Here is a 24,961-nt window from a genome sequence, read left to right on the forward strand (position 1 = left end):
GAAGAGTGGCGCAGGTCAAGGCTCTCATCAACCAGAACGCCCACGACGGGCACGCGCAGTACGTGGATGCGGCCGAATGCCAACGAATCGCCTTCGTAGCGGTTGTCATAGAGGCCACAAGGACGGCAGTGTGCCTGAGAAGCGCCGGAGCGGACCAAGCTGAGGAGGTAGCCATCGCCCTGGCCATCGCCAACGCAGACTGCCACACGGCGCTGTGTGGCTCGAGACAGGCGGTGCGAAACTTCGCCAAAGGCCAAACCTGCAACGAGGCAGAGCGCGTACTGCGAGCGGCCAAACTATAAGACAGAAAAGTAAGACTCATGTGGTTCCCGGCGCACGCGGGCGACCCGTCGGCACGCAATGAGCACCACAATGAGACGGCACACGCAGCAGCGCGACCGCTAACCAACCGCGCCCCGGCGACATACCGTTCGACGTGGTTCCGAACCAAGGACCCCATGACGGACTACAACGAAATCACGAAGCCCTACCGCCTGGCTCTCAGGACTCTCCCACCCCCGCACACGAGGCTGAGTCGAGCGGAGGCGGTACTACTGAGACAGCTCCAGACCCCATCGCTACCGAGCCCAGGACTGATGCATCGTATGTACCCTGAGACATATCCGACCGATGAGTGCAGAGTCTGCCGGAGGGAGACGGCTGATTACAGGCACATATGTGGGACTGCGTTAAAAAACCAGAAGAAGCGAAATGAACGATCCCACCACGGCTAGAGGCAGCCGCGAAGAGCTACGACCAAGACAAACAGCTCTGGGCCGTCCAGCAGGTCCTCGGGGCGCTCGAAAGTCAGGGACCCAGTGAGCCGGCAAGGGCGAGCGGAAACGCGCGCCGAGTAACGGCGACTTCGTAGATGACGTAGGCCCTCGCTGGGGCGCGCGAGCGCCCAAATGCAGGCACAAGTAAAGTTGGCTCCTATCCAATCCAATTGTGCAGAGTTATCAGGTTTATAATTACCGCGAAATGGTCATTTCCATGCAATTTATTGATCACAGACCATTCTAGGTGAGGCAGAAGAGAAGAAGAACCAATTGCTAGATCTATTGCTGAATATGTGTTGCGTTCGACACTAATACGTCGGCTCCTTATTAAACAGGCAGGCACTACAAGTCAGAAAAAAATTTTCAATCAATCGACCTCGCACATCGCAGTGCGAATCTCCCGCTTCGTGTTGTGGGCATTAAAATCTCCCACGAGTATGTGGGGTCAGGAAGCTGATTAATTAGGTCATAGAAATCGGTTTTCTCAGATGATTGTTAGGCGGTATGTGTATAAAACACACAGTCGCCAGTTTGTTAAAAAGGATTGCCTGAACTGACACTGCCTCAAGAGGCGCCTGGAGGGCGATCTGTTAACAAGCTACAGACTTGTCTGCAAGTATTGCAACACCGCCGGAGGCGTTAGCCTCGTTGTGGTCTTTGTGGTATATTATGTACTGACGTAGAAAGTTTGTCTGTGTGGGTTTCAGATGTGTCTCTTGAACACACAGGAACCTTGGATTATGTTAGTGTAATAGTTCTCTAATGTCGTCGAGCTTACGTAGAAGTCATCATACATTCCACTGTAGTATTTGTGTTCCCATTATGATAAATGTGTTGGGTGCTGTGTGTTTAAGAGAATAAGATTAGTTCACGGGCCCTTTGGAGGCGCCGTGACGCAAGTTTGTCTTCTTTTAAGCGATCAAGAGAGCCTCGCCGCTCCTTAGGCGCTGGTGGCGCCCTCTTGCTGATGGTTATGTCCATCGCCTCTTGCGAGGCGCTGGAGATGCGTTCTACCGAACGCTTTGTTGGACGTAAGGTTCTCGGAACGTTCGACGAGACTTTGAGGCCACTTGCCCGGAGGTGGATGGTCCCTTCTGCCGGGGCGGCGGGGCAGCGCTAACTCCTATCGCCGGGGCGGCACATTGCATAACTGCCGTCTCACTGCTTGTGGGTCGGACGTGACATCGCATATGTGTTTTTGGGCAGGTAGGATACCCGCTTGCATTCCTCCTTGAAAGTTACGTTTCCCTTACTTTTATCGTCACAATTTCTTTTTTCTTCTTTTTTCCAGGATGGTCACGACCGCGAGTATGCGGCGTGCTCCCCATCACAGTTTACAGAATGGAGAGTGATCTCGCAAGCTTCAGAGGTACGTTCATGGGCACTGCATTTCTCACAGGTTTGACGGCCTGGGCAGCTTTGCGAACTGTGGCGTTAACATTGGCATTTGAAACATCTGAGGGGATTGGGCACGTATGGCCTAAAACGAAGCTTGATGTACCCCGCCTCGATTGACTCGGGCAGGACACTTGAACCGAAGGTGATTATTAAGCGCTTAGTTTGGATTTCTTTGCCATCTCGCCTCATCTTAATTCTTTTGACATTGATAACGTTCTGTTCACAGAAGCCCTCCAAGCGTTCAGCCTCAGTGAGCTCCAGCAAATCATCGTCTGAGACAATGCCGCGCGCGGTGTTCATCGTGCCTTGCGGTGTTACTACTATTAGGGTCTCCCCAAATGATACTAGTCTAGTCAGTTTCTCAAATTGCTTCTGATCGCGGAGCTCCAAGCGGAGGTCACAACTAGCCATCCTCGATGCCTTATAAGCTGGACCAAAAATTTCGGCAAGAGAATTCGATAAAGGAATGGTGAGATTGTACGCACTGGTTTACTGTTTTTTTTCAATATGAATGACATGGTAACGAGGGAAAGATTCTTTTTGCCGTCTAAAACTGGAATACTTCATCGGTGCGCCTCTTTTCCGAGGGCGATAAGGTAGTGGGGGGGAGGAGATAGCCACAAGGTTATGGGGAGATTTTGGCAGCAACGTCAGTCACCCACCACGGACTCATACAAGGGGACGCTGCAGGTGATGTGAAAGATGTCCTGCAAACGCCAGCGGTAGGTTACCGCTATAACCGAATATGGCATTGCCGAGATAGGCTAATCACACATGGTTAACCCTTGCCGCCAGGAGACTTGGAAGTAAGAAGTGAAAAGAAGACAGGAAATATTTTAAGGCTTGAGAGAACGACGAAGGTTGGAGAGGAGGATAGGAAAAGGCAACTACCGATTTACCCCTGGTGGTTTAATCCAGGGGTGCCGTCTTCATGAAGCAAAGGCAATAGGGTGTGCTTCCGCCGCTGAGGGAACGTAAAGGTCCCAACACCCGGGATTGGCTCAACCCCCAGGATCCCCTTTTCTGTGGATACGGCTAAGCTGCGCGCAGTTGCACGCGGTAGGTCCAACGTTCGTGTGCTCGGGTACCTGGTGTCGCAACACACCAAACGCCTGCTCACGCAGACGCCCCTGCGGGGATGGGGTGAAAATTAATCCGGAGTGCCCGCCGCTGCCGTTATTTGGTCCAGTGACCTCGTATTTAGCAGCGCAACGCCGTAGCCGATAAGCCACCGCTGCGGTTTGATGGAAATAACCATCGTTTGTGGCAAACCAAGCAGAATGCAAAATTTTTGGCTTGCTCGCTCATAGAAGTTAGGCTGTCTAAATGCCATAGCACTCGCGATCTGCATAATTTTTGGGCACAGGCATACCGCATATCCTTGCACTTACCATGAACTCAGGGAGAAAAACTACGAGAAATGATTTTGCGGGGTGCCGTTCATACACAATACACTTCTTGATAGTTGGTAGGCGCTAATTAATATTTCATCGCATGACAACAGCTCCAATGTGAACGCGGCCTACAAGATTTGTAGAAGATTTCGTCGACGAAAACGCGTGCCTCAAACGTCTTCAGACACTAAGGAGTTGAAAGAAACACAGCGCAGCCCACTCAGGGATGAAATTCGCTATCTTTCCGAAGCCGCACGGAAAGCTGCAGTAAAATGGGCACCTGAACCTACTTCTTTGACCTCGATGAGAAAAAGGTTCTCCGTCCAACGCCCGGTGAAGCCAGCCAGTAGGTGAAAAAAGTGCACCAGTCCACTGCCATGTTATGCCAACCTTCCGTAAGCGTCGTATTTATTTAGATTCAAGTGATGGAGATGCCTTCATTTGCAACCACTACATTCCGATGGCATCCGTGATATCCTAAAATGTCGAAGGAAATTACTTTTACTGATTCGTTTTTCCATCCATCACCAGGCGATGCAAAAACCTCCCAACTCCTTCGAAATGCGATGTCACCTTTCTGTGCAAGCTGGGTTTTCGCTCAGAGAGCAAGGATGCGATTGTGATACTTTTCCGTTCTGGTAGTCCATGGCCTTTCAGGCAGGCACTGCCGTTTGATGCATATTCTGTTGTTTATTTTTCCACCTATAGTTATAAAACTAATAGCAGTTCTTTTAACACGTTACGTTCTCAATAGAGCAGCAGTTATAAGATGCTAGTTGACCAGTTCGTCGCCGTCGTTCTGCATCTATCTAATCCACCAGTTTCCTCCAGCCCATCCAGCTTCCGCCTTACACATCACCACCTGGCAAGCCGAACCAAAAGTCATAAACTTGAGGAGGCTTTGGCGGTACAGCGAAAACGTCAGCTGGGAAAAGCACCATTCGTACTTAAGGTGGAGCATCTTGAAAATCTGAATTGGCGATACGAAGAAAAGGAACAGAACAGGCGAAACAAAATAAGACCAGTCAGTACAAATGATTCAAGACTGCTCTGCCGAATTAGCTCGTTCATTCTATGGTTCACTAACCCTCAATGCGTATAAATGCTGAACGGGGCGCCTGATCAATTGACCCTGCGGCATCAATACAACACATGATAACCTTCCGGTGTCGCCCGGGAATAAGAGATAGCAAAGTACCTTGGATTTCTATAGAAGGCGCGGAATAGTTTCCTGCAGGAACGTCACTTCTGCGATTTTGGGTCCCTCGATTCAAGCTTGTTTAGATGAATAGGCCATGTGCGATGAGCGGCAGTTATCGTAGACGCTCGTCTTGCCAGGCTTGCCCAAATACATCAAGCATCCTTTCTCGCTTTTTCAAAATATTCGCAGCGGAGATGCGTTCGACTCCGGCGCTCAGATTTCACTTCCTGGCAGGAGGGGGGGAGGGGGCTCTGTCAGTAAGACAAGTGGCCGTTAGCGGGGCACCGTCATTTAGATCACCTGATAAGTGGATCAAGGGTCACGAATTTAGGACTACTTCCACCTCGGCTCGTACTGTCGACAACTAAACAAAATCAGAATACTGGCGGCCAATCGCTGTTTTCAAAGGAGTTTTACGCTTCCAACTAGCCGTTCGTAGAAACCTCCCCAATGTGGTGCATCATCCACGGTAAATTTCCACTCTATACGCTGGCATTGGCAAAATAACCTTAGTCCTTCAACGTGCCGCAGTACCTTCCAAGGAAGCGCGAGTTCCCTTGAAGCGCGCTTACACCTGAGTACGTTGTCTGAGTAAATTATTTTGCACAGCCCTCTACGCGACAAACTCGAACTTGCGCAGCTTCTTCAGTCTGATTTGCAAGCTCGTGGCTAATATTGACGACGAAGACTTGCAATATAGACACTTCTCTTTTATTGCGAGCCAAAAGAAGAGCATGCAGTTTACGTGCTTCATTGTATTTCATGGCGCCGACCTGTGCGCTCGCCGTTCCGCGGTGCGGGACGGCGCATGCGAAAAACGACTGCCTCGGTCATGTCAGAAAGTTCTAACAGCGATGACAAGAAATGAAGCTCCTCAGGTGCATCTCGGAGTTCACGTACGCGCATAGTATGGTTTCGTGCGCACAACATGAACATCTTCAGCGCAAGGACGACGACGGAGTGAACCGGGGTCAGAACTGCGTAGGTCGACTTCGGAGGACTTGAAGGGGGCAATGTGTGTCGTTTTTAATAACGTGGTCCATGTTTGGCGTAGTTTCTCAGCGATACATTGGTGTGGCTGTCGGCATGATAGTGTCAAAACTTATCGTGAAAATGGCGACTCGTGCAGTCTTGCAGGCTAGAAAAGAGGACTCGTTAACAGTTGAAGCCTGCTGCGAATATCCATGGATGCCTTCTGGAACAGCTTTCGAAAAGCTAATCGTTAAAGGTCACAGTGCACAGGGAAGGTCTTTCGGCATGACTAGAGTTCAGGTTGAATAACAAGAAAAGTATGTACGTCAAGTCTTTTACGGAATTCCATTAAATATCATAACACAGCGTTGGTAGAATAGGTCACTCCTAACGTAAGCAAAATAGAGTGGTTAAATTAGCAAAGCGGCTAACAATGATGCTAACTAAAACTGATAGGTACGCATGCTATGTCGCGCCTCGGTAAATCAAAGAGCTAATGCAATCTACATATATGTAGGCAACGTTCAGAGATTGCTGGAGCTAATCAAAATTAAAGCCATTTGGTGGACGACATCAATGAATCTTCTATATATAGCTTGAGGAAGAAAGTATACAAATAATGTTGCGATAATATCTATTAAGGACGCCGGCTGCCAAATCAGTTGCAGTTTCGATTCGCGGCTCGTATGGTTCTCTTTCCCTCCTGTTCAATTCAACAGTCCACATTACTAGCTCATGTATTCGTGCGTAGAATTCCAGTCACGAGAATGCTACGTAGCTTGGATTAATTAGAAGTAATAGTATTAAAGCCGTCAGAACGTACATCATCATCATCTTCAGCCTGGTTACGCCCACTGCAGGGCAAAGGCCTCTCCCATACTTCTCCAAAACCCTCGGTCATGTAGTAACTGTGACCATGTCGTCCCTGCAAACTTCTTAATCTCATCCGCCCACCCAACTTTCTGACGTCCCCTGCTATGCTTCCCTTCCCTTGCAATCCAGTCCGTAATCCTTAATGACCCTCGGTTATCTTCCCTCCTCATTACATGTCCTGCACATGCCCCTCACCCCATTTCTTTATCTTGATTTCAACTAAGATGTCATTAACTCGCACTTGTTCTCTCACCCAATCTGCTCTTTTTTATCCCTTAACGTTACAGCCATCATTCTTCTTTCCATAGCTCGTTGCGTCGTCCTCAATTTAAGTAGAACCCTTTTCGTAAGCCTCCAGGTTTCTGCCCCATAGGTGAGTACTGGTAAGACACAGGTTTTATACACTTTTCTCTTGAGGGATAATGGCAACCTGCTGTTCATGATCTGAGAATGCCTGCCAAACGCGCCCCAGCCCATTGTTATTCTTCTGATTATTTCCGTCACATGATCCGGATCCGCCGTCACTACCTGCCCTAAGTAGATGTATTCCCTTAGATGTATTCTGCAGATGTTTTCTGCAGATTAATTTTTAGACCCACTCTTCTGCTTTGCCTCTCCAGGTCAGTGAGCATGCACTGCAATTGGTCCCCTGAGTTACTAAGCAAGGCAATATCATCAGCGAATTGCAAGTTACTAAGTTATTCTCCATTAATTTTTATCCCCAAGTTTTCCCAATACAGGTCTCTCAATACCTCCTGTAAACATGCTCTGAACAGCAGTGGAGAGATCGTATCTCCCTGCCTGACGCCTTTCTTTATTAGGATTTTGTTGCTTTCTTTATGGGGGACTACGGTGGTTGCAGCCGCTATAGATATCTTTCAGTATTTTTACATACGGCTCGTCTACACCCTGATTCTGTAATGCCTCCATGACTGCTGAGGTTTCGACAGAATCAAATGCTTTCTCGTAATCAATGAAAGCTATATATAAGGGTTGGTTATATTCCGCACACTTCTCTATCACCTGATTGATAGTGTGAATATGGCCTATTGTTGAGTAGCCTTTACGGAATCCTGCCTGGTCCTTTGCTTGACGGAAGTCTAAGGTGTTCCTGATTCTATTTTAGATTACCTTAGTAAATAGTTTGTAGGCCGCTGACAGTAAGCTGATCGGTCTATAATTTTTCAAGTCTTTGGCGTCCCCTTTCTTATGGATTAGCATTATGTTAGCGTTATTAAAAGATTCCGATACGCTCAAGGTCATGAGGCATTGCGTACGCAGGGTGGCCAGTTTCTCTTGAACAATCTGCCCACCATCCTTCAACAAACCTGCTGTTGCCTGATTCTCTCCAGCTGCCTTCCCCCTTTGCATAGCTCCCAAGGCTTTCTTTACTTCTTCCGGTGTTACCTGTGGGATTTCGCATTCCTCTAGACTATTCTCTCTTCCATTATCATCGTGGGGTCCACTGGTACTGTATAAATCTCCATAGGACTCCTCAGCCACTTGAACTATCTTATCCATGTTAGTAATGATATTGCCGCCTTTGTCTTTTAACGCATGCATCTGATTCTAGCCAATTCCTAGTTTCTTCTTCACTGCCTTTAGGCTTCCTCCGTTTCTGAGAGCATGTTGAATTCTATCTATAATATACTTCCTTATGTCAGCTGTCTTACGCTTGTTGATTAATTTCGAAAGTTGTGCCACTTCTATTCTAGCTGTAGGGTTAGAGGCTTTCATACATTGGTGCTTCTTGATCAGACCTTCCGCCTCTTGCGATAGCTTACTGGTATGAAATCGCTGGTAACGGAGTTACCACCGATTTCTATTGCAAACTCCTTAATGATGGCCAGAAGATTGTCGTTCATTGCTTCAACACTAAGGTCCTCTTCCTGAGTTAAAGCCGAATACCTGTTCTGTAGCTTAATCTGGAATTCCTCTATTTTGCCTCTTACCGCTAACTCATTGATCGGCTTCATATGTACCAGTTTGTTCGTTCCCTCCTCAAGCCTAGGATAATTCGAGTTCTTACCATCTTATGGTCACTGCAGCGCACCTTGTCGAGCGCGTCCACATCTTTTATGATGCCAGGGTTAGCGCAGAGTGTAACGTCTATTTTATTTCTAGTCTCGCCATTCGGGCTCCTCCAGATCCACTTTCGGCTATCCCGCTTGCGGAAGAAGGTATTCATTATCCGCATATTATTCTGTTCCGCAAACTTTACTAATAACTCTCCCCCGCTATTCCTAGTGCCTATGCCATATTCCCCCACTGCCTTGTCTCCAGCCTGCTTCTTGCCTACCTTGGCATTGAAGTCGCCCATTGGTATAGTGTATTTTTTTTCACTCTACCCATCGCCGACTCCACGTCTTCATAGAAGCTTTCGACTTTCTGGTCATCATGACTGGATGTAGGGGCGTAGACCGTCATTTTGTACCTCTTATTAAGTTTCAGAACAAGACCTGCCACCCTCTCGTTAACGCTATAGAATTCCTGTATGTTACCAGCTACATTCTCATTAATCAGGTATCCGACTACTAGTTCTCGTCTCTCTGCTAAGCCCCAGTAGCACTGGATGTGCCCGCTTTTTAGCACTGTATATGTTTCTTTTGGCCTCCTAACTTCACTAAGCCCTATTATATCCCATTTACTGCCCTCTAATTCCTCCAATAGCACTGCTAGAGTCGCCTCGCTAGATAACGTTCTAGCGTTAAACGTTGCCAGGTTCATATTCCAATGGCGGCCTGTCCGAAGCCAGGGATTCTTAACACCCTCTGCTGCGTCGCAGGTCTGACCGCCGCCGCGGTCAGTTGCTTCGCAGCTGCTGGGGACTGAGGGCCGGGGTTTCATTGTTGTGTTCATATAGGAGGTTGTGGCTAAGTACTGCACCAGCGTGGCCAATCCTGCTCTGGTGAGGGAGCGCGTTACCGGTTCTGGTCACCGGGATCAGGCCACACTCCAGGCCTGTTTATGCAATTTTGTCAACACGCGGATTTCTTTTTAATCCGATGGGAAATTGCGCGGCACATGGATTCGAACGACGGAGCTCTTGAACGCGAGGCGGGCGTTCCACCTCTATGCCACCGCTGAACCTTTAGCACCTTTACAAAAATAAATATACCTTTCAAAATTCGGGAGAGACGTTTTGCGTGTCGGAAAGCATTATAGTCCCTTTGGTGAAGTGTTTTCGATCGATGCATTCCATTCGGAGGCAGCAGGGCTCATTCTATACACACATGATGTGGCGCCACTCCGTCTCCATTGGCTCGGCTGTCAAGTGCCCAACGAGGCTCGCACTAAGCCACCCGTTTAGTCAACCAGATCGGTGTGACGTGACATGTGCAATGTCGCGCGCACTAGGCACATCTTTAGGCCACCATAAATGTGGAGCCGCCGTGGCGTTGTGGAAGCGGGCTTCGTCTCTGCACCGCGGAGGCCCGACTTGATTCCCACCCAGACCAAACTGTATCACATTTTATTTTCAAACCCATTAATTTATTTTGTCTGCAGGAATCTACCTGAGAAGTTTGACATCAATCCTAGCATTTTTTGTAGGTCATTTTTGGTACCACCATTCGGTCACGTTGCCGCCGACGCCGCTAAATTTTGACGTAATGGAACATCTTAAACTTTCACATTAACAAACCTGTTTGCTGTAGTTAGTTACTGATATTCTTGCTGCAAAATGCGGCCTTCGTGATAGCTCGTTATTTGTAGACGTCCTTTTATACTCCAGATGCAAAGTTTTCTGAACTGAGGGATGCGCGTAAGTGTGGCATACCTGTACACACTTACAGTGTTATATCAGCAAGTGCTGCCTTTCTCTGACAAGTGACACAATATTGAAGAGGCTCTACATAATGTCGAACTACATGCCTAGGTAACATTTAATAACCCCTGTTTTTTTTTTTTTTGAAGAAAGGTCCGCTTGAAGTAAATGGAAAACTCTATCGGGCAACAGCTCCGCTATTCGCTTCCCTCCGACTAGACGAAGATCAAACGCATTGTGCAGCTGAAATGTAAAAAGTTCAAGATTTCTTTTGTTGTCTCGCAAAGGATTTGACGAGGGCTTCATCCACGTAGAAGAAGCTGCAGGTGGCTCCGTTTTACGTTTTTATTTTTCTTATCCCGAGGAAAAAGTCAACTTTTCACGGAGTAACGCAGACAGTGCCCGTAACCAGCGCGCGTCGTAGAGGCAATATCTTAGTACAGTATCGAAGCAATATTTATGCAGTATCGATACAGTATCTAGTACAGTATCGATACTTGCAGCTTTGTATTGTGATAACAAAGAGTTAGCGACTACGTAATGGTCACCTCCAAGACTGCTGGAGCTCAACCGAAGATAGAGAGGAGCCGCACTCTGAAGATTTTGATGAATGGCCCCTTTCGTGCTTAGCTTTACATCACCCTCTACGCCGTCATTGATGTCCTCTTCGTTGCGGTGATTTTAGTGGCTATGGTCCTCGCATTTTGAAGATATTTCGACGGAATAGTCTCGTGACAAGTACACCAAGCAGCAGGAAAGGAAACTTGACGTCAATAGCAGCATATGGTTGGAAGACATTGACAGCGTGCAGTGATCTAAGTCTTAAGATACTCTGTGTCATAGATACCGCTCCAAATAACCTCGAAAAGCGTCAGTGGCTTGCGAAGACAATCGGCGGTCCTTTTGCTCAGTCCTTAATGATCTCCAGCATCATTTTTTTTGTTAGCTCAGCGGCTAAACCGGAAGAACAGTGGGTGCTTGTAGAGGAAGCTATTGGCGAGGGAGATCTTCTTGTGCTGAACATCACAGAGGGCCGCCGCAATTTTTCCCTCAAGTTTTTTCTTGCTGCCTAGTCGGTTCTTGATAACTGCCCTCTTGATGCTGCACTTACTCTTGTCAAGATGGACGATGATGTATTAGTTAACGTCTACGCCTTATCATCTCACGCAAGCAGCACTGTAATGTGGCTAACCTGCATCCACTGCGTCGCTTACAGAAACCTACCTCCACAGAGAAAACGTAGTGATCAGTGGTACGTAAGCAAAGAGGAGTACACGCCTGACGTGTACCCTGCCTACTGTGCTGGAGAGGCCTTCATCATGAAGCCTGCTGTGTTGTCTGCCATCGTGAGAGCTGCAGTTCATGTCCCGTCCTTCTGGATCGCTGACGTCTACGTGACAGGAATGATCGGAGAATTTGCTAACGTGAATCAAGTGGACTTCTGGCGCCACATCATATTGCGCAAACGGAAAGACATGGTGGCCGTTGGTGATACAACGTTGTTTGTTTACAAGCGCTCGGCTGGATTGTCCAATGAGACAATTAACTCTCTGTGGGACATCATTCGCCAGAGAAACCAGAGAGTGCAGCGATATTTTCACAAATATGTTGAACTACACTACCGTACTGTAGGGTAAATAAGAAGCTTGAAAATGATGTGGCGTGTAACGGTAGTGTGGGCATTCGCTAATCTGGATTATTTATTTAATTGCAATAATTAGACACATCCAAACAGCGGCCATAGCAGTGGGAAACATAAGCGAACACAAGCAGATGTCTCTGTTATGGAAAGATAACGAAGAAAATAAGGACTCTCCAGATGAACATATCACACGATCGTGTATCTGTCTCGTTGGTTCCACCATCATGAAGAAGAATTCATAGTGAATAATCACTAAAATCTATCATAAGAAAGAATGCTGATTGCACTACCGTAACCAATCATCTCCTAAGGATGAATGCAGTGCCAATATTTTGCACATTGAATACATTTGTATTTTATAGGTGAAGCCGTAGAACACAGGTAAATGGTGAGAGTCAACTACATAAAATGTTAGCTAAGGTTACAGCTTTGCTGTACACGCCTCGTTGCGGATTTGTCAGCACAGATATACGTTGTTGCAGTTTTTACGACTGCACCCACTCATGGATTCATCTTACAGGCGTCAGTGCGACTGTAAGTGACTATGTGCTTGAGTTAAATGAGTTGAGAAATGATTGATGTGGGGAGCTAGGCGCACGAATGAACTTGAATTTCTTTAGACGAGTGTGAATGTACATCACAGTTGCTAAGTTCCCGCGAATATGAACGCGAGTGTACTCGGGTATGAGCACTAGTGAATAGTTGTGAGTTTGACTTTCGAGCGTTTGTGAACGCTGGTCATCGTGACTAAAAGTGTTGCGTGAGTGCTCAGCTCACATGGCTGCAGGGCCAGCGTCAAGAAAAAAAGTGGACTAATTATATTCGATGCTATACTCTTTTTGAGTTCATGAGAATAAATTGGAGTTACTATACGATACTGGTGGGTATAAGTGTGATTCAGTGTTTGTTCTGATGACGTCAAAGGCCTTAGCGGGTACTCTGATGAACAAGAGACTGTGGACGGTTAGATCAATGTGCGCATACGCAAACAGGTACATTATTAAACTAATTCTGCAGACCTGTCTTTTTGTGGAACTTGCATTTTAGAAGAGGTAAACCGCCCACACCTAGGAACACCCAGCAATTCCAAATTTATTCACTCCGACCCTATAAATCACGTCTAATTCTTACAAAGGTACAACTAAACAACATTGATCATTTGCAAGCGGCACATATTATCTAGGCGAGCAGCGCGATATGGGTGTTACGACGGCGTATTTATACAAAGATTAGGAGTATGCGTAGGTATAGGGTTGCGTCGGTGCTTATCAATGTTTACTTGAGTGCTCTGTGCCTAGAACTTGAAGCTGCCTGTGACAGCATTGCTCGCAATCATACTAGGTACGCTGATGATTACCTTGTTTTAATCGATTACAAAAGTCCATTGATTTCCGGGACAGGTTTTTTGCGTTTCCAGACATAAGTTTACAATTTGGTGCATGTTACGCTTGCTGGATGTATGCCACACGGTACGTGAAGCCTGTACCTGACCTACACTCGGGCCATTAAACAGTACTATTATCTCCAGCATCACATGCGAGCTGTTTGCAGCAGACAGCAACGTTCTATATCTTCCAAAAGGCACGAAAAGCGTGTGATTGCGAATATGCGAGCTTTGCGAGCTAACAAAGAGCTGCCGCGTGTAAAGCAGAAACCAAAGACCGTAGTAAACGCGTCCCTCCAGTGCTGGCGGAATGGCCGCCCATTATGTTTAGATTACGAAGGCTGAACCAACGCCGCGCAGCCTTCGAGGCGCTGAAAAAGTGATCATATCTATGTAGTAAAGCGAAAGAGAAATAAATAATAATGGATGTGAAACGCTGCCACTTTAGCCGTCAATTTAGAATAAAGAAAACTATGTGGATAGGCCGGGTTTGCTCAAATTACTTTCAAAACACGATTACAGCTGTTGGGGCCTCGTCCAAAGAGGTATTTCCCGTAGCCGCCTTCATGAGCTAAGCTCGTCCAAAACCTGAAGAAATTAATGCGATCCTTTCTTTGCCTCCCATCCCATAGATTTGCCTGGGTCGGTCGGTCGTTGGTCGGGTTCCTACCGCGTAGATTCCTCGTCACAAGAAGTGCGTCTGGTGGCAGGATTCAAATCTCCACCCCCAAAGCAGCCTCCCAATGGCGCAGTCATTAGGTCCTATTCGCGCGTGTAGTTTTTGCGCCAAAGCTAACCAGCTCTTCGAGAAGATTGGCCAATGTGGATTATGATATGTCTGCTAACTTGGAAAATTTACAATTTGCAAAATCCCGCGGGGGGGGGGGGGGGGGAATATTACGGGGGGTAGAAATCGTGTGGCCCAGAATGTAAAATAGAAAGGCGGTATTTTTTAATTTTTTATCTTCGCCTGAGCACAAATCATTTCTGAGATACCTACGCACTTGAGGAACACGATTTTAACTCTAAACGCCGCGCATGCAGCAGCAGCGAACTTAAAACACCAACTACAAAAGAAACAGTTTTTTTATCATAGTGACTCTTTCACTGATTTATTTGTCAAGCATTGTAGGAACTTGCATCCATAACCTTGATTGAAGCGCATATGCATCTTGCATTCTTTCACCAATATTCTTGCAACGGAAGGTATTCTGATCGACGGGCAAAACATTTTCGGAAATCTAAATACTTTTTCTTAGAGTTGACGCACATTTCGCGATTATGATGATGATTTGGATACTATGGCAAACATTAAGTATGACTGACCGGCCAAGAAGGTCGCGGTTCAGGTAACCCCAAGACCAACTAGCTCCTTTACGTTCTTTCGGCGTATCGGTTATTACCATTTGTTCATCATTCTATCGTAATCATGCTGTCAGTCAATCGTGATTATAGTGCCATGGAATACCATCATCGGTATTACGTTGTCGTCACACACAAGCTATCACGCAACAATTGTCGTAAGTTTGTTCTCATACCATATAGGTGGTGCCATCGTCGTCATTCCCGCTTCTCCATTCAGTTGTCGTCATACCTTCGTCGTCACGCCATTGTCTCCATATAGTCATCTCGTTGTCCCCACGTCGTCGTTGTCACTTTATCCTCATTATACCATCGTCGTAACCTATAGACATCTCATTGTATTCATGCAGCCCTCGTTATCTGCCTTTCTTATTCCATCGATATCATTTGTACTTCGTCATTATGTCTTGGCGGCGTCTGTATCATACAGTAGTAGTCATGCCGCCACGCTCATGGGCGACCTTTCCAAGCGACAGTGGTAACAAAGATTGATGTATCGGAGTAAAGCGTCATAAAGCTGGTGCAACTAAAGTTTAAGATGTTTTTCAAATGGAACTATGCAATGATTTCTGGAGCGTTAATGAAAATTTTATTATCGTAAGACGCATGCGTGATGAGCAAGATGTGAATGAACCTTGGCTGATATTTAAAAAAAAAGGCTATCATGTTATAGCTTACATCACGTGAAGCTCATGCAGAAAACGGAAGAGTAGGGTAGAGCCGTTGATTAATGACTTCCTGATCCCCTTAATAAACAAGGACCACGGGCTTTTGCAAATATTGCGGAAGTAAAACTAAATATACCTTACGCAGGTTACACTATTTAACAATGAGACAAAAAAATTAGGGGACGCTTAAGCCTCGCCTTTGAGGGTGGAACGCGATAGCACTCAAAGATCCCTGACTGCTTCTGACGCTACCAGGCCATTGGAGCGTAAGTAACCGTAATGTTTGCAGGAAAACGCTTGCCGCGAACGCTATGCACGAGGGCTAGCTTTGTGGTGGAACCACGGCCTTTTGCGTGGGCCGCGATGCGGCGGAGGCGAGGGCCAGCTGCAGTTAATGCAAGGAACCGGGTGCGCCCACTGCGTTACCCAGAAAACATTCATCGCGCCGGCCCGCGCAATATGGCGGCCGCCGCGGCCGGTCTGTGACGGCCGCGGCCTTTGTGTGTGTGTGAAGGGAATTCTTTGAGTTTTCGTGTAACATGATTAAGCTTTCTCGTATAGTCAAATTACAATCCGAGAGTTATCGTGTCTGAAGGTTGTGTGCAAGTCGTAGTTTACAATTTTTCTACATATTCTAGTTTGAGAAATTCAATTAGGTTAGCTGATTCATTGCATCATTCAGGATCTCTGGGTATAGCTGGCCCGAAAAGCTTTCGACCGATGCGACATCCGACGCCGGGCGCTGACGCCGGATTTTCTGCGACACGTGCTCCTTAAAGGGACACTAAAGTGTAACAACAAATTAGTTTAGACAAATAAAGCATTGTTCGAGAACACTGCAGGCAGTCATTTCAAAATAATAGTTTGATTATTAGATGAGAAAATGAAGGTCGAAATATCAGTATTTGAATTTCGCGCCGAAATCTAGGCGCCGGTACGTCAGAGTGACGTCAGGGTTTCAAAAGTATGTTTTCGCATTTGGGCCGCGTTGGCTGAGTAAGGGTTCCCGAAACTTGCCATGTTTAATATTTGGTTCCTTTAGAACACATCGTACTCAATGTGTACCACAATATAGTTAAGTAGGCCTTAGAAGATGCGAGCAGAATTGATGACGTCAGAGCCACGAGGCACGGGAACATCAAGGAGGCGTCGCCACCCGTCATTCGTCCTTGCGCTTTTTCTAGCTTACGAGGTGTCTTATCGCAGTAAGAGTTGTGTTCTTTGTGTCCTAACGAGGTAATTTACTGATGCAGAAGAAATCATTTTTCTCTTTAGTATCACTTTAACGCTGTCGCGTTACTAAGGACGCCCGTCTAAGTCGCACGGAATACTTTAAGGACGGAGCTTCTGATTTTGAATCTAGTAAAAAAGAAGTTCAGGTTATTTATGACAATACACGGCCAAAGTAATATCGGTGTTCCAGATATGTAACAGGAGTTTAAGCATGTGACTAGCAGGCTGCAAAATATACAGCCTTATTGGATTTTTTTATCAGTCTTCAACTGTTATAAATCTGCCATGTTTCAACCAGATATGTGCACTACACTCCCATCCAAACATCAAAAAATCAGTTGACGTGATGATTAAGCTATTAAAATGCATCTATACACTGAAAGCGACCAGTTATGACAGACGTCTACTTAACGTACAAAAACTGCGGCGGAATACACTAAGCTGCGCTGTTCGTACGCACTTTCCTAGCCGAAATGTTCTTAGCTTAGATAAGGGAGCAACCGAAGTGGCCTGACACTTACCTTTCTACAACGTATCAGAGGAAAGAGGCTTCAAAACTCCGTATAAACGACAAGAAATTAAACAAGAACAGTCAACTGATAGCATGATTGCACATCAAGCATCTGTAGTGATGGCTATATTCTTACAGCAAATCACTGCACACCCCTATTCCACAGCTTCCGCTTCCGCCCGTCTGCTACAGCACCGACAAGTGCAACCGCCTTTGCCTGTTCATCGCACTGCCTTCAAAAAATTGCAGTGGAAGTGTTGTTAGGCATTCTTCTCCCATTTCTGCGACAGACAGAACTCATGGCCGCATGGGGACATATTTGGCGCAGAAAGAGGCACTCCGTCGAAGCAATTGCCGGCCATGTCCGCCAGGATAGCCCCACCTGTATTACCGCCACCGTATTACAAAGCGACTAAATGTAGTCTTATCGATGATAATTACGGATATGACAAAAAAGCTCTCTAGTATATAGTTCTGTGGCGCCTAGGCGCCCAACACCTGAACGGTCATCCGTGTGGTTTGTGATTGCGCTGTACATTGCAGGTGCGGTTTTAATTCCAAGCATAGGCTGAATATCACCTCCGTCAGCAATCCGCTCCGCCTGAGGTGTTTGTCGACGATGTCGTTGACCGCCAACCATGAACGAAATGCGCGCTGCCTTCATATAGGATCACTGTCGAGGGCATAGATGGCTATAGAATCAGCCCTACAAAATAAATGCTCAAGGAATCCGTGCCTGCCGATACTCCCAAACAATCACACAAAACTTCACTACGTCATATAACCACAAGCAAGTTTCACTGTTGGTGTGAAAGTGATGTAGCCAGTGGTGTAGCCAGAAATTTCGTTCGGGAGGGGGGCTCACGTTGCATCTCAGCGTTCTCCTTAATAGCAAGCTTTAGCTTGGGTACTCTTATCTAAATACATGTAGAAGGAGAACTCGTATACCTCGGCAACCACTGCACTAAATTTGCACTGCACCATGAAAATTCCAAGAGCATGCCGATATCATCACTTTATAGGAAAGCCGAACCAGTGCCAGTGAATTGAGCTCTGTTCTTACCAATTACACAGCAAAATATTACACAGCATTTGTATGCATATTGTTGGCTCCCAGGTATCGCTGAACAAAGAAAACTGTGAACGGAATAACGCAGCATCCTGAACTGTTTTCATTTACCCTAATTTTCTTTCACCGGACCACTGAGTTTGAGCCAGTTGATACGATGCCATTCTTGGTCAACCCTCCGCGACGAGTGTGTCCCACTGCTGTGTAAGGAGAGCAAACTGCAATAGAATAAGCGAACATCACAAACTTGATGTGGGCGAGCTGGTGCAGCATACTTGAAGAAATATGCGCTACAAAGATGCGTACTAAAAGAACAGGTAAGAAGCGCCTGTCTCTCGTACATGTTCTCCCTTCGCCCTGCAGTGGACCTAAATTAGCATGATGATGATAATTTTGATGATGACCTACTTCTCAGCCATACACTTCTTTGAACCATTCTTCCATTAAGAAGAGCGAGAGAAACAAGGGAAGAGCGAAAGGGCAGGGCGGTTAACCAGACTGAGTCCACTTTGCTACCCTAACGTGGGGAGGGGAATAAGGGAGCGAAAGGAAGACGACAAACATCATACATCGCGTTCGTCCTGGATATTTCACACGGCCTCCGCACACAGGGTTTGCAGTTTAACATTGCCTAATTAGGTAGCGCTATAATTAAAAACATGGCAAGAATTCAAAATCGTGACATTTGTGCTAACTAAACACTCATCGCAACACATTGCGCGTTGCATCGGACGAAAGTAAACATATTGGAAAGAATAAAATTTTATTGCCTATAATTTAGTTAACCGCTTTGTCATTAGCCAATGTGCTTCGGTAGGTAGATACTTCCCCTGGGGATTGCCGCACTGCTGTAGTCAGCGACAATTTTATAGGCTATATTGCTTTCCAAGTCCAAGCGAACATGAGCAGTTGCGCCGGGTTTACTCATTGTCGGCAACGACCGGGCCAGCGCAGAAAGCAAATTAATAAATGTGTGAAAGGAAATGAACTTGGTATTTCTAAAGCGGTAGTAGCAATCTCAGCAAATTCACAATGTTCGCAATCTACAACGGCAAGCAAAATGATGTGCCTCTTTCATAAGTGTAAACCTGAACGGGGGATCATACAGGGACAGTTTGGTATGCCGCAAAATTGCAAATTTTTCTGAAAGCGGCTGTATTTTTAAATACAACAGAACGCCTGTATAATTCAACAGGGATGTTCTATGAACTTCGTTACCACATTGTGAGCGTTAGAATTGCTTTGCAACATTACATTATCAATAAGAAAGCGCGGGTCGGAATGCTCCATAAGAAGGAGATAAGATGATAAGCAAGTAAAGGTGGGATAAAATGGGTAAGAAATAGCAAATGTGGCAGCTAGCTACATTCGTAGCCATTTATAAAAGCAGCTATTCACTCCGAAAGAGCCTCCCAGTTTTTTCTTGAACAATCTCTTTAAAGTAAGTGTTCTGTGCATAGTCAGTGATTGCGTCGCATGGTCTCCCTTCCCTTGAAAAATTACCTTAAAATAAATGTTCTGTGCGTAGTCAGTTATTGTGTGCTGTGGTCTCCCTTCCATGCTTGTGTAGTTTCAGGCTGAAAAGTCATACGTGAATCATTTCACACACAGAAAGACAACGATACCCGCTCTACGAAGAACGATGTGAATGTATGCCCCTCACATTCAATACTCATTTGTGTATAACGTTGCCTACAAGCATGGTGCCCAACTTATTTCATAAAAAGCAAGTTTCGTCTTTTACTATCGCTTAGTGTTGCATCCAGTTTTTCCATTCTTGGTCACGCATTCTATTGATACTAGCGTTAATGCTTTCATATACAATACGTGTCCGCCAGGGCTGCGCAAAGACGTTTTGAGATATTGTCGCGATGCAGATGCAAGATATTAAGGTGATAAGTGTTTGATATACACATTCAAGATACCAGCGGACAAACTGTGTGCAGTACGATACTTGCCCATGGTGTCTTAAGAAACTTTGATACATTATCTGATTCCTCATTACAGCTACTAGTTTACATTAGCTGGCTTCAAAATTTTAGACTACATCTAGGGGAGCTTGTTCTTCAGCATTCCCGCTATTATGCCACAATAAGTTTCTTCAACATTCTAATGCAGTAATTTACCACCGTTTCATAACATTGTATGCGTACGCAGGACAGCAGTGGTCTTCCTATGTCGAATTTATCGTTCCTATGAGACCCCGGTCTGAGGGTTAATCTTCATGCGCGTGTGGGCATCTTAGTTTCCCAACTGACTCTCTATACAAAGTGTGCTTTCTTGAGATCATACGTATTTTTTGTACAAGAAATATAAGGCCATCGAAAGTCACAATTGTAGGCAGAGGTCACGAAAAAATACAAAAAACAACTTGCCGCAGGTGGGAATGGAACCGAAATGCGAAGGTTGTGGGTTCAGTTCCCACCTGCGGCAAGTTGTTATTTCGTCGACTTTAATTTCTATTACTTCATAGTTTGTTTATTTTATTTATTAAGCACAAGTAATTTCCCCTATGTTGTCCTTGGTGTCAATGTTCGATACCTTCTTATGTTATGACTAATAAATATCGGGCCCCTCGGTTAACCCCCTTTCTTCTCTTTGGTTAAATAACGAGGGTCTCGAATGCGCAACATTGATGCCTTCAGGTAGCATGTGTGGGTTTATTGACCAGTTGCCTTCACCCAAAAAAGTTATCGTTCTGTGACGCCTGAGGCAAAAAGGACGTTCCACGTCCGCCGCCAAGATCTGTGAGTGGTGGCGGTGGCTAACACTCCAAGAGTTCTACTAGGATACATAAATACCCAAGAAAGTCGATAAGAAAACGGCGCCGTGGTAGCTCAATTGGTAGAGCACCGCACACGAAATGCGGAGGTTGTGGGTTCGGTTCCCACCTGCGTCATGTTGCTTTTTCATCCACTTTAATTTCCATTATTCATCGTTTTTTATCTCATGTATTAAGCACAAGTAATTTCCCTATGTTGTCCTTGGTGTAAGTGTTTGTTGGCTTCTTAGGATATGACTATATGTATGTGTATATATATATACATATATATATATATATATATATATATATATATATATATATATATATATGTATGTATGTATTCTACAGGTTGATTAAAATATAACATCATGCAATTTATAGTTATCTACTATCTTTTGAAACGTTATAAAATATATACTTCCTTCAAAATATTTATCTTATGTTATTACATTTTCATCTAAACGCAATCCTCCTCTAGAAACAGAGCCAAATAATGGCTGCATCGTTGTCGAGTTCGCTGTAATGGGGAACACAGTATTTTCGGGAAAAAGCAGGCAAGCGAAAATAAGATGGGGCTCTTCACTGTAGGACAATTCTGCTCTCGCAGTGAGTTCAAATTGGAAAGATGCTGACACATTTTTCGGACATAAGTCTATCAACATTAAGTAAAGAGAAATGACGTGAACTGGACGGACAATTCTTGTGTTCTATGTAGTGTTGAGATAAATACTACAAATTGCTGCCATCGTGGACATTGAAGAACAAGAGGTTCGTGAAGACTAGCATTGGCCGAGTCGTGCATATCCCGCGCTCCAAGTCTACGTCAAGTAGTTTTTTTTTTTCGACAGCGGTGTCTTCCGAGTTCAGCATTTGCAGTGGCCAATGTCGGCGTGAAAGAATTGTTTTGAAGAGAAGTAAGTGTGTACACAATGGCACATACATGGTGACACAACGTGATCCACTGTTGCCTTAGGTAGGTGGGAAAATGGTTAGACACAAACATACAGGTAGAAGCACAGGTATCAATATAGATAGATAGATAGATAGATAGATAGATAGATAGATAGATAGATAGATAGATAGATAGATAGATAGATAGATAGATAGATAGATAGATAGATAGATAGATAGATAGATAGATAGATAGATAGATAGATAGATAGATAGATAGATAGATAGATAGATAGATAGATTCTTATGGTATATTCTTAAGCATGAAGGCATAGATAACGACTTCGTGGAGCTGCTCAGGTAGATGTATAGAGACAAGCGAGTACAAGTTGTATTGGGAGGTCGAAGATGTAATGAAGTGGTGGAAATTCACCAAGGATTGAACCGAGGATGTCCACTGTCTCCTTAGTTGTTCACGTTTTATGTTAAGGACGTAGAAAGAGGACAGGAAAACAGTGAATTACGGTTCGGTTTATCCTACATGCGTAATGGATAAACGGTGTAACAGAAGCTCCCCGGACTGATGTAGCTGGACGACATAGTGGCACTAGTGGAGAATAAAACAGATCTAAAGACACTTGCGAATATTTGTGGCAACGGAGCGACAAATCTAGGCCTCAAGTTTAGCACAATGAAATTGGCACTGGTGATTTTTAATGAAGAGACGATAATCACGTGCTGCCAATTAAAGAGCAATTCATACACATAGTCAAGTATTACGAATACCTCGACGTACATATGAGCGAAGGGAAGGCTTACTCAAGCACGCACCAAGACAATCTGAATATAAAGGGGAAGCGGAATACTGCTATAATAAAACAAAGCCCACTGTGGGGCCACAATAAGCATGAGGTGGTGCGTGGAATCTAGAAAGGTGTAATGGTTCTAGTGCTACCGTTTAAAAATGGCATTCTATGCTTAAATTCGAATATCTTGTCGGGGTTCGAAGTTAACCAAGGATCGGTAGGCCGGTTGGCTTTGGGAGCCCATGGTAAGCCCACAAATGAGGCAGTGCTGGGTGACATGGGTTCGGCCTCGTTTGAATTCAGAAAAGCACAGAGCAAAATTAGTCTTGAAGAAATACTCAGGAGCATGGAAGAAGATAAATTGGCAGTTAAAGAGCACAAGTATCTGTATTTGAAAAGCGTAGACAGAAAATGGAGGAAGAGGTCTGGAAAGTTGGCAACTAAGTACAAGGTAACTGAAACTATAAATAGACGGCCAGGAGTCATCAGAAAGAAAGTGAGAGAGACAGAGAGAGTAAATTTGATGCAAATAATGGAAACAAGAAGGACTGTGGAGATCTACAAGAATGCGAAGAAATAAATTAGGAGAGAAAATCTGTAGGATAACAAGAAAAGCTGTGCCTTGCTATTTGAGGCTCAAGCCAGCTGCTTAAGGACAAAAACATGCTGGAGCAAAATTCAAAACTAGATGAGACGTGTGTATGCTGCAGAGAAAATCCGGAGATCACTAAGCATATAGTAACGAAATGTGGAGGGATTCATCCACCGAGAACCGTAGGTAACGTACACCTTCCAGAAGCGCGTGATCTTAAAGTGGATGGAAGCGTCAATCGGTCAGCAGTCGAGATGAGCAGGAGATGTTTAGAGTATTGGTGGAAAAAAATAACGTAATAAATTGATAGGACTGGATTGTTTACCGTCGTAGCTTGAGGTACAAGGTAGATCTGGAAGAGGAAAAAAAAAGATTAGGGAGCTGTATACGACACTGTTACATTAAAAACATGCATAGCATACTTGAATAAATCGAGCAGGTTAAGTGACTATTTTTCATTACCCTGTTTTAAAATGAATGCCAATAAATCATTATCATCATCACCACCATGGCGGCGCCGGCATCGGCCGTGCGGGGGATAAGCAAAAGAACCAGAAAGCTCGCGTTCGCGCATCCGCGGCTGCATGGCAATGAAAAAGTAAACGCTTGTTGCGGATAGAATGGATTCAAATTGCGCTAAGTATTACGCGCACGGTGCCTCTTAAACCGCCATGCGTTTAACCACTGCGCTTGAAAAAGCCTCGGTATAATTTGTGTGTGCGTGCGCTTTTATCTGTGTGTGTTTGTGTGTGCGTGCATGCATGGATGCATGTGTGCCTTTACTCCTGTTTCGACTTTTTATGCACTCACGCACGGCTTCGCTGTATGACTCATTCCTATTTCCGACTCATTGGATCGGCTGCATTTTCATCATACGTATATATTTAACTAACTACCCTAATTACGTTACAAACCTTTAATTGCTTCTTGTTCAAGATTTGTTGCAGTTCCTTTCTCGTTAACTTTATTATGTTTATCTTGAAGAAGTGATACCACTCCATTCTTTCACATTGGGACCTCCTCCTGCACCTATATATTCTGTAACCGCACGTTTTCGTCAAACCAAAAGATATTCTGATTCAGAGATTTTTTTCTGTTGTGTATAGACTGCCTTCATATAAAGCAGGCTGTTAGTCCTCCGAAACATGTCATACCTAAGACCTCGACGAGGGATCAACGAACGTCCTCGTTAACTCTAGCACAAAATTGCGTGAAGCTTTCGCTAGACTAAATAATAATAATAATACGCTACTCTCACAACAATCGAATGACTAGCGCAATTAAATCTGCTATCTACCGTCTCAGTGTACTGCATCTTTGAGATCGATTTAGCAGACTTGAATTACACGCGAAATGAAGACTACTCATGTTAAGCGGCCTACTGGCACCTTCCTTTATACGCGTGTGAATAGACATAAGTGGATCAGAAATCCGCGCTGTGGAAAATACCTAGGTTTGTTACAAAAGTTTAGAACAAACTAGTACAGAAGTGCATGCGCACTTTACATCAGTTTAGACACCTCCAAGCAGAACTTGTTAGCCTGTGTCGACGTTACTTGTAACTCTCACTTTTTGTAACGATACTACAATGCGCATCTTCTCCACACTGAAAAGTGCATTGTGTATTAAAAGGTATCAAATGATAACGGAAGATAT

The 24,961-nt window shown here is 45.1% G+C and overlaps 1 long non-coding RNA gene across 1 annotated transcript in view; it reads left to right on the top strand.

The window, feature by feature from the left end:
- The first annotated feature begins 1,847 nt into the window (after positions 1-1,847).
- The window catches only part of LOC142576222 (uncharacterized), a 177,867-nt gene continuing 154,753 nt past the window's right edge, over positions 1,848-24,961 (top strand). Inside the window, exons 1-2 of the long non-coding RNA XR_012826805.1 lie at positions 1,848-1,985; positions 2,071-2,148. This is a non-coding gene — a long non-coding RNA (uncharacterized LOC142576222). The remainder of the gene's footprint in view (positions 1,986-2,070; positions 2,149-24,961) is intronic.

The sequence above is a fragment of the Dermacentor variabilis genome, chromosome 3 (assembly GCF_050947875.1).
Source record: "Dermacentor variabilis isolate Ectoservices chromosome 3, ASM5094787v1, whole genome shotgun sequence".
Lineage (NCBI taxonomy): Eukaryota > Metazoa > Arthropoda > Arachnida > Ixodida > Ixodidae > Dermacentor > Dermacentor variabilis.